Source organism: Bacillus rossius, chromosome 1 (assembly GCF_032445375.1).
Source record: "Bacillus rossius redtenbacheri isolate Brsri chromosome 1, Brsri_v3, whole genome shotgun sequence".
In the NCBI taxonomy this organism is placed as follows: Eukaryota; Metazoa; Arthropoda; class Insecta; order Phasmatodea; family Bacillidae; genus Bacillus; species Bacillus rossius.
This window is the reverse complement of record NC_086330.1, coordinates 42,600,945-42,615,024: the sequence shown is the minus strand read 5'-3', so window position 1 is coordinate 42,615,024 and position 14,080 is coordinate 42,600,945.

The window sequence follows — 14,080 nt, the reverse complement described above, 5'->3', positions numbered from 1 at the left end:
ACATAAATTATAGCAGCACATAACGACATAAGGCAGCCGGACAATAGAATTTACCAATCTCTGCTGCTAGGTACAGGAGAGGCAGGGAAGAAGATGGCATAATCATGGAAACCTTCGGCAGAGAAACAGGAAATAAACTGTCATGGACGTTCCAATTAAAATGTACCAAAATCCCTTTATTCTGCACTACAGATGGCAGAATACCGAGTTATTTCCTCAGCAGCAGGTAAACTATAATCGCAGAAGACCGTAGACTTCTGCCTGGACAATCAGTGGTAGGTTGACCTTTCCACACACAGAAGCCTTTGTATAAAATCCTTTCAAACCAACTATGTATCATGAATCTAGCATAACTGTGTTGGGATGTAAAAGATGGTGAAAATATGTAGCAATATAAAGTGATGTCAGTAATAATGAAATAGTAAATCAACCAGAAAGAATATTAATGAAGAAAATCCTGATTACTAGGACCCCCTGAAAGTGGTAAATAAAATTTTCAGATTTTGTCATTAAAAATTAGCAAAAGCGGTGCTAAAAACTTGAAAAAAAAGTGTGTGTGTGTTACTGTAAATATATCTGAAATTATTACAGTTAAATAATTTTACTTGAACCTCCTCATTACTGAATACCCTTAACAAATAGGTTACATATATTTATATAACAAACTTTTGTTTTAGACACTGATTATTAGTTCATTCCCATAAAATAATCTGGAAAACTATTAATCCCTTTAACAAAATCTATAAAACACTGTTGACCAACTAATCATTCGAAAATGAATGTTTGTTTACATTTTTCCGCTATTTGGCGCGATTTAAAATGCTTGTGTTGCCCCGTACGGCTGGGTGACGAAGTAAAGATAGTTCCCAAGGTCCCATATAAGGGTCGTTACCACAACGCCGAATTACCATAACGTCAAATGTCAAAATTGACCACAACTCAGAAAGCTAGAAAACTGCTGTTACCACAACGCCGAAATAACAACTGAATGAATTTGTGTATTTTTCTTAAATGTACCTTAACGCCGAAATATCACAATCAAACCTAACCTAACCTTAACCTAACCTAACCTAACCTAACCTTTGTGGCAGTCCTGCAATGACATTTTTTGGCGTTGTGGTAATTCGGCATTGTGGTGCTTTCCCCCCCCCCCCCCCCCCCCCTTCCTTATAAGAGTTTGTGGGCCTGGATCGCCCGATAATCTGCTTGATACTAAGACGCTGTTCCAAACACAATTCGCCCAATCATCTGCTTGCTTTTGTATTTATCCAGTGTCGCTGTTCCAAGCTGACGTCAGTGCCTCGAGCGGTGTGCGTAGGCTTTAAAACTTTGCCTGTTTGTCTTATCTATCCAAACATTATACCGGAAAGGAAAATAAACGCCGTAGTTTTGCGTATTTTTACAGTATATTTTTGGGTATAACATTATAACTTGAGCGTGTGTAAGCTTTTGTTTGTTTAGTGCATTTATGACTAATGTTCAATGGCGGCCATGTTGCGGTGTTTGTTTACCAGTGATGAGACAAGTCTTTTACCCAGTATTTAAATTTCGCGTAAAAACACTGCGATTTCGCTTTTTAATACTAAATGTAGTGTAAAAACGCTGTGTTATGGCGATTTCACGTAAAAACTGTATTTTATGGTGATTTCGCGTTTATCGTCGTTTAATCGCGAGCGCGAAAATAACAGGCCCCTACCAATTACAAACACCAATCATACAACTCGACCTAGCTTTTTTGCTATGCTGGATGAGCTATCATTTGCTTGTACAACTCAAATAAAAGATTAAATGTAAACTTGCAGTGTGCAAAGAATTAATATTACATACATAAAAAATCATGCTGTAAGTAGGCTGGCTGTCTACAAAAACAATTTTGATTCTACTATCTTTTATGGTGGCAAGGAAAAAAGCTGCTGTTTCTAAATGTTTATCATTGGAATTTAAAGCAATTTTGATCCATACATTACATTTTTCTCTTATGTGAAAATGAGACATTTTTGTTGAATATTTATTTAGTTTTATAGAGGGACATATTGTGAGAAAAAGGATACCTTTAAAGTGCAAACATGAAGAAGCCTAACACTTTGACAGCATGTTGTCACAGATCCATTACCCAGTCCTTCCTGTCTTGCATACCTGTGACAAAGAGTTGGACAAGACTGCTAGTGTGTCCTGATTGATGCCACTCCTAACAAACGGAAAGAGTACAGTAGAGCCTCTACATAAGAAAACTAAAGGGACTGGATTTTTGTGTGTTTAAGGTAAAGGAGTTCTTAGGAGGTGGAATGAAACTAGGCAAGAAGTCTATAGTGTTGAATTTTCCATTATTTTGGAACATAACATGTACAAATTTTGAGGGAGATTGCCACAAAAAACTATTAAGTTCACAAACGAATAATAATATTAATTTTTTTGTTCGTAAAATTATTTTATCAGCAATTGTTATAATTTTTTCAGTGCAATGTCGACTGTGAAGTTTTTTTAATATTTATTTGTAAATATACATAGTTCAGATTGTTCTGTGCCGGAAATTAGGTATTTCGGCACATTTTTTTTAATTTTATCATAATTTTAAAATTATTTTTGGAAATAATTTTATTTTCTATATAAACTGGTTACATAAGGGTGTAGTTTTTTTTTAAGTCGACTGTACCGCAACTCGTCCCTGGTCGACCTTAGTGCGTGCATACTCCGACAGAGGGAAGTCTTTTACGATAGTTCACTTCGGGCCGGACGATGAGAGTTGCCGAAGGTTTCCGACGCCCCTCTACCCTCTAGGTCAAAGTCCTTGTTTGAATTAGCGATGCGGCGCGGATGTGAGGGGACTCTTGCTCTGCACTCTGGAACGACCGCGTCGGTAGTCCGCTGATCGCGTTTCGGGCTCCGTCCAGTTAAATCAAAGCTGACGCCGAGCAACAGTACTAAGATATAGTCTGATCAGAAAAGGGATGTTTCCCTATTTACCTTTTGGTTTTTTATTTTAGTCATCTCAGTATAGCCTCTACGTAGTAATTCTAGTTTCTCCGCGAACCAAATTTCTTGTGCGTTTCAATTGGTAGCAGAGCGTGGTTACATCTATAGGCATACCTGAATAGGCATACGTAAAAAAAAAAGGAATTTTTTTTTGGTACTTAGACCTGTTTTGTATGATATATTGTAAGCTGGAGCTGGCACCAAACAACTTTCTTGTCCTTCTTTAAATGTTTAAAATTAATTTTTCTCTCGTAGTTTTTCATGTGCGGTGAACGTCATATCTTCAAACGCCCACGCAAGCTTGCGCGAGGTCCCGCGCGATGCCGGGCGAGCAAGCGCCTGCCTTATCACTTGTAACTCTACCGGCCGTCGACGCCTCTCCAGGGGTACCCAAAGTCCATCTCCCCGGGACCCTTTCGTCTCTTTAGCGCAAGATGATCGCCCGCGACATGATTTTAAAATTTATGTCCAGTAAATCCTGGAGAGTAAAGTTTCACGTGAGCCACTGTTTAGTTCACGTTTTTTTCTGATAGCCAGGTGGTTACTGCCATGTTGTTACATCCCCTCCTCGTTCCACGCCATGTGGACTGTGTCGCCCGCCGGCGTCATCTTCTAGGGCTGACCAAAGCTGACCTCTCTGTAGTGACGCCGGTTTTTGTTTATCTCCGCCCGCCGTAGTTTCTTTACGACGGAGAATTATCTAAATTATCGTTTACTACTGTTGTCTCGCAGAAGTTAACTAAAGGATTTAAATTTGAGGATTAAGTTTAGTGGTAAACAAAGAACTATACATTATGAGTATCTTTTTTTATCTAGTACCAATGTCCTTACTAGTTAACACGCAAGTAATAGTTAAACATAGATTTTAAATATACCTACGTTTCAAGGGCTTCCCTCCCCCATCATAATAATTATTTCAACCTATACTTAAAGACATTTGCTTTATAAAAATTTCACTTCTTACATTGTTAAAGTAGTAATACTTGAAAACATAATATAGTAATGAAATAATAATATAATCAAGCATAAAAAAAAGAATATCACCAAAAGTAAACACCTACGGGGTGACTAGCCTCATTTTATATTTATACTAATCACCGAGAGTGGTGAAATCCTTTTCAACCTCCAACGAGAGGTCCACTAAATTAATTTGTGTATGTTTAAGCATCTCTTTTATAGGCAAGCACACTATAGGTAATTTAAGATACTTTAATTTTTAATTTTACATACGTAAGTTCAGTCTTTAGCAAACTGACTAACGTAAATAGTTTTAATTTTTGTTTAATTTTTTTACTCTGTAATATTTCTCTGATACCTTTTGAATTTTCATGAATTTTTTCCGGCGATTTATTTATCTAGTGAATTTTTGATTACATTAAATTTTTTTTAATAAATAATAATAATAATCTGTAAAGTAAGCAAGAATAATTTTTTGTAGTAATTTTTTTAACTGCCTTTTGATTTAACAAAGTTTATATTTTTTATTTTCCTTGTACGTAAATGTGACGTACAGCGACGTATATTGAGTCTGAGCACAGAAGCTGTCACATCTAGCCATTTTTTATTTTATCTTTTGCATTCTACCCCCAAAGTCGTATTTGTTCTACACCGTTAATGATAACATTGTTTATTTAAGTAAGAGCTACGTGACTTCCAGACGGCAAACTGGTTTTTTTATATGTGTTTTCAAAAGTAGGACTTAGGTCAAGCTAGCCACAGTGCAGCACAAAAATCAGTCCTCTGAGCCAACGAGCCAAGATTGGGTCCTCTGGGTGAAATATCCCATGACCACCGGAGTGAACCCTTGGTCAAATCCCCAGCACTCTACTTTGGACGACCTGTCCAACCCTCCCTTACTGGCAGTGTGAAATCTATCAGCAGTCATGGAAGGTCGAACCGCTCAATTGTAATTCACCCCTTTTTAGACTTTGTTTAATATATTTTTTATTGCGATATATATATTTAAATAATTTAAATTCGAGTGCGAAGAGTAGTTAATTTATTTTTTTTGTTTGTAGAAAACTTTTAAATAATAGATATTGAATTAATTATATTAAAAACATCAGAGTTGTTGAGGCAAAAAATCCCTAAAAGCAAAATATACAAGGCAGTCATCACTCTATAAGATTAAATATTTAAAACGTACATTATATTTCTTACTAATTACATTAACCTTAATTAGAGGTATAATCAAAGCTATTATTAATAATATGTATTCCTAAATTCATTCAAAGTATTTTTACCCTTTTCAAATTTATTAATGTGGTTGATCATTTTGGGTCTCGAACCCAGTCTAGCTTGGGGAAAAAAAAACCTCGTAGGTCTCTCTGCTCCGGCCTGTTGATCTGATCAACCATCAGTGCACGGACATACGAAGCCTACGTTAGCTAAGATCTGTAGATTCTGGGACCGAGGTGTTGCTTCGCTTTTAGCAAGCATCAAGTCTTATCCATAGCCTGATTGAGCAGGGCTGAGTCCCAATGCCTTCGGCTTCTTGTGGAAAGATGTTTTGAACAGGGGTTTTAATTCCCGTTCTAGTTTTAAGTTACAAGGAGTGTATAGTCTCCATTTTATACTGAGTGCAAGGACGAGGGTACTTTTTTTGCCTCAGTGGCCTTATGGCCTCCCTCACAGTGTCCAACAGATGGAATCTACAGCTTGTCCAATCATCGAGATCAACAACGTCTAAATTTCACGTCATTAATTTAGTACCTACTAAAGTTTATAATATTAACAGTATTTCAAGTTCACAGAGCCATGTTTTAAATCATGATAACCTACGAGGTCCAAATACCTCGGAAGCCTGACTTTGAGACGTGACAGCGCCGCGCACGTGCGATAAAAGTTAGTAGTAGGATACAGGCGAACCTGGTTACTCGCCTAACTAGAAGTGTTTTTTTCTCTATGCTCCGCATTCAAGCGGGGGAGTATGTGCCGGAAATTAGGTATTTCGGCACATTTTTTTAAATTTTATCATAATTTTAAAATTATTTTTGGAAATAATTTTATTTTCTATATAAACTGGTTACATAAGGGTGTAGTTTATTTAAGTAGACTGTACCGCAACTCGCCCCTGGTCGACCTTAGTGCGTGCATACTCCGACAGAGGGAAGTCTTTTACTATAGTTCACTTCGGGCCGGACGATGAGAGTTGCCGAAGGTTTCCGACGCCCCTCCACCCTCTAGGTCAAAGTCCTTGTTTGAATTAGCGATGCGGCGCGGATGTGAGGGGACTCTTGCTCTGCACTCTGGAACGACCGCGTCGGTAGTCCGCTGATCGCGTTTCGGGCTCCGTCCAGTTAAATCAAAGCTGACGCCGAGCAACAGTACTAAGATGTAGTCTGATCAGAAAAGGGATGTTTCCCTATTTACCTTTTGGTTTTTTATTTTAGTCATCTCAGTATAGCCTCTACGTAGTAATTCTAGTTTCTCCGCGAACCAAATTTCTTGTCAGGTGCCGCATATATTTTTTTTTAATTTAACCGGGACGTCAGCCGCGCATCGCCCTCCATCTTCCGACCAGGCATCATGGATGTGCCTAACAACTACTACCCTGTTTTGACAGGGTCCTTTCCCCCCCCCCCCCCCAAAAAAAAAAAAAGAGAGAACGAAACCATCATGGGGAACCGAGCAAGCCCGGCGACCTCCAATTTTGAATCGGTGGTTTCGCCATTGGAAGCCCTCCCTCCCGGCCTTTTCGCCATCAGCTACGAACCGCCAGAAAATCTCCAGTTCATGAGAGCGAGTGCCAGTGATAGTTTCTTTTGTTAATTTCCAAATGTAGTTTCAGATATCAGATTCGAACCAGTTTAACAGTTTTGGTCTCTTCAGCCATTTCGAAATTGTATATGTGAAATGGTTATAATTAACCAATGGTAAGTTAATATGGTGATTACAGATTATTGTAAAATGTTCAAAATTTACAGTTTCTTTAAGAATGATGGGTTGGAAAAATAATTTTCTATTCGCGGCCCGGGTCGGCAAATGATTAGGTAAATTGAGCTCTCTTTAATTATGGTTAAATGATAGAAGTGTTTTCTCTTTATAACTTGTAACAGAAAATCTTGAAAACAAACCTTGATCTTAAATAAAAGGATGCCTATAAACGTAACTGTTTGTTTTTATTACTTAAGGCAATAACGATCCACACTATGCTCCCAGGTCTTGATAGGGAGTTTACAAATTTTCTTTGGACCCACCCCGTGTCCGCCTCTGATGTTTAAATTTTGTTCTTAATTTTTTCTTTTCTGCCCGCCACATCCAAGGCCTGTTTTGTCGACATCTTGTCAATAGTAATAACAAGGACATGAGGGGTGTTTCAGTTCCTATTGTTATTTAATATTTTTAAAAGGATATCTTTAGTTATGAACATAATTGAGTAAAGTTGCTTGGCTTCTGGGTTGTAGCTGCGTCCAAGGCGAACACATCACTGATTTTTCGGTCGACATTGCAGTTACCATCATCAGGGTTGAGTTTCCTACTGAGGTTTACAAGTTCTCCTGCTTTTACTCTCATCTGAGAGGGGAGTGTTTCCCGATTGGCTGCAGCTGTGGGCCAATCACAGCCTTCCTTTCATCTGGTTGGCCAGTTGGTTTGACCATTCGGAGCTGGGCTTCTGTGATTGGCCAAACAGCCCAACTAATATCAGAAGAGAAGAGGCCATGATTTGCCAGTACCCCAAGAATTGTTATTTTTAAATGAGTTATGTTTCATTACTAATTACATTAAGCTGTGCAATTTCAATTTAAAATGTACAAATTTTGGGTGAGCACAACTTTTATTTATGTATTGTTTGTTACTCTTTGGTTTTTTGTTCAGAAAAATGTGTAGCTGCACTCTGATTGGGCATAACTTATCGCTAGAGGGTCAGAGTAAAATTGTTTTCTTAAGAAGTTAACTCCAAAGCTTTTTTGATGTTGGATGTGCTTCATACACAATCCAGTTTTATTAAAAGCATAGTCAGTACTCAAAACACTAGCTGAATGATCAAGAATATAGTTGAGTAACTGTGTCAAGCGAGACCTATTTGTTTATATAGTTGCAAGAAGAGTTTTGAATGGTCTTTTGAGGATTTTTAAACATGATTGCAACAAGCAAACGTTTTTATTCCGTGACTGAAGATATCACAACTTTGAACATTCATTTCCTAAAATTGGTAAATTGTGAAGATACAGATCAGACGTTCTGTATCTGACTGTTCTGTATCTCACACACACACTCACATACTCACTCACACTACAGACTATAGAAATCACATAATCTTACAGATTGGGCATAAATTTGTTGTGCACGTACCAAGCTAAAAATAATCCCACAGATTTTAGCATCCCAACTTTGGAGCATTAATCCATATTTATTTAGATATTCTGTAATCAGGGTTCTTACAGTTATTGCAGATAAAAATTCAAGGACGCTCAAGGACTTTTCAAGGACAATAAAGCCGAATTTTAAGGACCATCATTGGCTGTGATAAATTATCAAATACGTATACTATCAAATACAAAAAATGTGGTCCTCACAAGACTGAATGGTTTTCACGTACATTTTTAACCTATTTATTTTTTATCACATTTTTAAGAGACACATCAGGAAAAAATTAATATCAGAAAATCTAAATACAATTGTAAAATTGATTGTAGAATGAAATATTAATGCTAAAATTCTAATATGCCAAAATCAATTTCATCACTTACCAGTATTTCATAAACCTTTTCTGCTGGTCACTGTCCCTCAATTTTCAGAATTATACATTATTAACCTGTGCTTCAGTAAAATCATTTTAATCATGTTTCACAGTTTGTGTTTCTGTCTTGTCACGAGTAGTTTGCTGTACTGCAGACACTGACACCCATTAACAAATCTAAACAAATATTTACACAAATGTGGCTAATAAAATAATTGTGAATTTAAAAAATGAAGACCCATTTCTGTATATTCAAGATCAAAAGAAGAAAAGTCCTAAACAGACAACAGACAATACAATTTAAGTTAAATTTGTTTATAATCATTCAACTTGCTACACAAAAGCTCATCAAGTTTTGCAAGTTCTGCCACTTTTTCTTTTGCTGTCCTCCTGTAACTGTTAGACTTTGAAACAAACGTTAACTTTCCTGTTTTTTCAGCTTGCTCTGAGAGTTTATCAGCTGATTCACTCAGTGTGTCTATATCTGCTTGAAGTCTACGCTTTTTTTCCTTCAGTTCATCTAACTCATCAGTAACACATTTCCTTTTTAAGGATTTCTGCTCTGTTTCTCTTGCTCTTTTTTTTTCTTCCAAATAACCTTCCATGGGAAAGAATAAGTAGCATTTTCATTACTGACCACAGCTTTTCATAGTCAGATTTTGACATTGCACAGGCATATAATAGCGAATCCAAACGATCTACCACTGGTCTGAACTTTACAAATTCTGAGGAGAAACCAAATTCAGCAATGAATTCTTTGTATGATGAAATTAAGTCATCACAATCAGTTTCTTGAACTCGTTTAGCCTCCACTAACGTCTTCAATGTCAAAGTAAACTTTGTTGCACAATCTGTTGAAATATTCATTTCCCTTCTTCAAAATTTTCTTTACAGCTTCAACTAGAAAATCACGGCATTGCATACGCAACTGCAAAACATCATATTCCTTAACAACATTCCTCTGAATCAAATCTTTGATCCTGTTCTCAGCAACAAATCCTAACTGAACTTTTGCCACAGGCAAATGATTCTCTTTCATACTTATATCAATTTTCATAAGCTTGATGCCCGTAGCAGCACTCTTCAGCTCACTATCCTTGATGAACCTTTCCATCAATCTTCGGATCAATTTCTCCATGTCCTTAGCCTAAAAGGGCAGCATGGGTTTATCAGTTGGTACACTTTCAAAAAAACTTCAACTTGTTTTGCAATTCATTGGAATGCTAAAAGCTTCACTGGACACAATGTATCATTTGCTGCTTCTTTAATAACTGAGAAAGATTTTGTGTTCGGGTTTGGAATCTTTTTTCCTGCAACTGCCTGTACATACATTACAATATGAGGCCAAATCTCAAGAGCACGAGTAACCACAATCATATTTTCAACCCATCTTACTGTACAAAACTTCAAGGGAAATACATTTGATTCTGTCACTTTGACATAATCTGCCCTTCTAGCTGGTGAGTCCTTGAAAAGATAATACAAGCTAGATAAAACCTTATCTAGATCCCATGTGGATGATGTAGAACCATGCTTGAATGCCCCATGAATTATGTGTAACTCGCAGCTGCTTGTATGAATCACTGAAACATTGGAATCTCTCTTTAGCTGATCACACACAAGGTCATAAAATTTCCAATTTACGTTTGGGCCATCCATGGACAGCTGTTACAAAGAACTGCTTGGGATACCAACATCTGAATACATCTTTTCATAGGAGGTGAACATATCTTGAGCAGTAGAGTGTTCTAAAAATTCGGAATGTATGTAAGACAATCTGACCTTATCACCTTCCCAGTAACGAATATGGTAATCCATTTGTTTCTTCTGCAGTTTCCTGTTCATACTTTCATCAAAAAGCAAAACATAAGTTTCTTGTTTCCGAAGGGTTTCCATAAGTAGAGATTGAAAATATGGAGAAATGCCAAAACAACAAAGATAAGCACACTTAGTTTCTCCTAGTGAAAAGCTCTGGGCAATGTTACTGTCACTAAACATATGTTTAAAAATTTGTGAAATATCTTCACATGACTTATTAGAATAGTGGCTACAGCATACTTTCAGGGCCCACATAACTTCAGCTTTCAATGTATCATGGCTCGAGAAGAAGGGAGTAAGTTTCTGGTTTTCTTGAGGTGTAGGTCTAATGTTCACTTCAGTATCAGCCACCATGGAAGATGAACTTAGTTGGGACTTGGATCTACCATAAAAGTACTGGATTCCTAAACAAGACTTTTTGTCAGTTGCACGATTGGAGTGTTTTTTCCCATTCATGTGGCTTGTTATAGCAACCACACCCATTTTGCTAACATCAAAATCGGTTTCACACACATTACACCTAGCTTTATTTTTGTTTCCAACTTTTCCCAGCCACTTATTAAAACTGGGATTCTGGAGCCACAAATCATTGAAAACACAATTGCCGGGCATTTTGATACAAACATTAAACTTAGTAGACCTAAATTAACCCTAGTTATGGTCCACGCAAATTACACACCGAAAAAACTAACTCCACTACCCGGAAATTAAACTACACAAAACTGCATAGTGCGAAGTAGTTATTGCAGACACTAAAGTTACAATCACAGCTGAGTCCGAACGAAAACAGTGTCATTTTCTTCTTAAGCCAGCACACACCAACTGAAGCCCACAAAGAAACGGACCAACACGAAAAACGAATTAATACATTCGTGACGATGATGAAGTAGTTTACTGGTAATGTAAATATTATCAGAGTTAATGTACAATATTTAATGAGCCATAAGTAGAGACCGGAAAAATTAGCGTATTCTTTCGTGATAGGCTAAACTACAAATAGTTATACCTCAGTGCTGCCTCTGCTATTGGCTCACAACTCACCTGGATGACGCTGGGCCTATGAGAAACACGCGACCAAAGTTTTATCGAACCACAGGCTGCTACGTTGGGACGTCTCACAAGACAGCAGCCAATGAGTGGGTGGCATTTGACCGAGTGTACGTAGAACTATGGAGTTCATCTTGCAGGTCATTGAACCCGCAAATTTTTCCGGTCCCTAGCCATAAGATTTAGGTGGCAGTTACTGAATAAAGCACTTCGGCGGAATATTTTACACCGTAAAGTTGGCGAAACGAGCTATTTTTCAACCTTCGGAGATGTTCTATAACACTCAGAACACGCGCTCTGGCAGCCATACGATATTAAACGTATATTTACACATATTATGGTACAATTAAAGTATGGTTGCACTATAACTACCGTATAAACCCACGTACCACCCGCCCCCGGGTAAGACCCGCACCCTTATTTTTAGAATTCCATGGTGGGAAAAAATATTTTTATTGCAAATCTGCATGGAAAAAAATTATTTACTCGTGATTTCTTTTCCTTTCAAACAGTAACAAATTGTAAAGAATTACCAAAAAAGTACTATGCTACTTATTACAGCCTCGGCATTAGCATTAAAAGTGTACAGAAGGCAGGCAACTGCTATGTGGCAACATCGCGAGAGTAGAACGTGGCATCGCCGCGCGCGATCGAGAACAACACGCCGTGTGTGCGCGTGACCTTGCCCAGCTCCCAGCTGTTTACAGTTACAATCTTCCGCGTCCATTATCGTGCGCTGGGCAGCGACCTCGTTCAAACAAATAAACGATAAAGCACGGGAGTCCTAGCCACGCATAATAAAAACTATTTTTTATTACATGCATAATAAAAAACCTTGTGCCTAAATGTGTCATATTCTACAGCTTCCGCAGCTTTAACACATGCCTCTGAAATGCTATTAATTCATCATCGTAGCTTGTCGGTAAACGCTGGCAGATTGTAGTACGCCGCCTCATGGACAAACCCTTTCTTACCATGAACCTGCGCATCCAGTTCCTACTTGCTTTAAAGCCTTCACCCACGCCAAGTTCACAAGCAATTTGCAGCGCCTTTAGCGAACACATTTCCGTGCTTACAGCGTACCCGAATTGCCGTCTGTCCTGTATGTAGTCGTAGAGTTTTTCCTCTATCTCCGGAAACTTTGCTACCGCACCACGGAACGCACGTCTATCACCACTGGCCGAAAACAGTTTGTCTTTACTTTTCCTCCAATCCCTCACACATGATTCGTCGACATATTTTCGCCCAGCAGCACATTTACCAATTTCTTCCGCTTCACTGATTATTTTTAATTTTTACACAACTGTGAAAGAATGCACCTTTTTACGATTTATTACAATACTTGCAGCCAACACACATGTAAGGGGACAACGCTGTGAGGAATGTGACCTTGACTGTCTGCCGCTTCCTTCCCCTCCTTTTCCCCTCTTTCCTTGTCTATCACAGCAACCTCCAGTCGCGCCGGCGTTATGTAGTACCCACGATTTCATGTCACGTTAACTCAAACGTCTAAATTCAAGGACTTTTCAAGACCCAAGTAATATCAAGGACTTTTCAAGGCCTTGAAATCCCCTTACCTAAATTCAAGGACTTTCAAGGACCGTAATAACCCTGTTTAATATTCCTCACAATGGTTGTAGACAATACCTACATTATTTATTTGAATTTAATTGCAATTAATTGTCCATTATACACAAATATTGTATTTAACTATCAAGGGTTAGAATATTGTATGTCATGGTGAGCATTTCTTAGTGTGGGTCTACCATAATAACCAAAGAATATAACAAAATTATTCAACAATATTAAATTCTTTACTCGGATGAAATAGTACATTATATTTTAATAGCCTATTATGTTATTTTAGTCAAGGTTTTGGTATACTTAATTTGGGTAACTTGTGTTTACTCACATTCTGGCACCCAACAATTTATAAAATCTTGCTTGCACAAAGAAAATGCACCCCACATGCATGCCTGCACATGTGCACACAAAAAACACAAATACAACCTACAAACATCCCCCCCCCCCCCCCCCACCACCACCACCACCAAATACAGATTGACAAAGTACATCCTAAAAAATGTCAGTGTCAATATCTCAATAAGGAAATTACGAGTAAAGATGTCGCTCTTCAGAACAATACCAGAAATATTGTGAGTTAAAATGGACTGAATCAACTTGGGGTCAGTTTTTGCCTGTTTTGCAATATACCCATAAAATATATTACGTAAGAATCAGATTCTTATCCTGGTTCTCATTTAAATTACCTAGAATTTACGTTAGTGTGCTTTCCAGACGCAGCACCATATTTTATATCTGCTTAAGCTAACTCAATGGTTGTCATAGTGAATCTTTAAAGTAGGGAAAAAAAGAATAGTAAATGGTTTGTTTGGTTATTTAAGAAATGAAATATTTATACTTAATAATTTAAATCAGGTACTTCATCATCACTGGTGGGCATAAATGACAAAATGTGTGTGTAAGACAAATTACGAATATCAAAAATATTTACTAGAATCAATGCATGTGCAGTGCATTGTGACATAAAAATGTTAA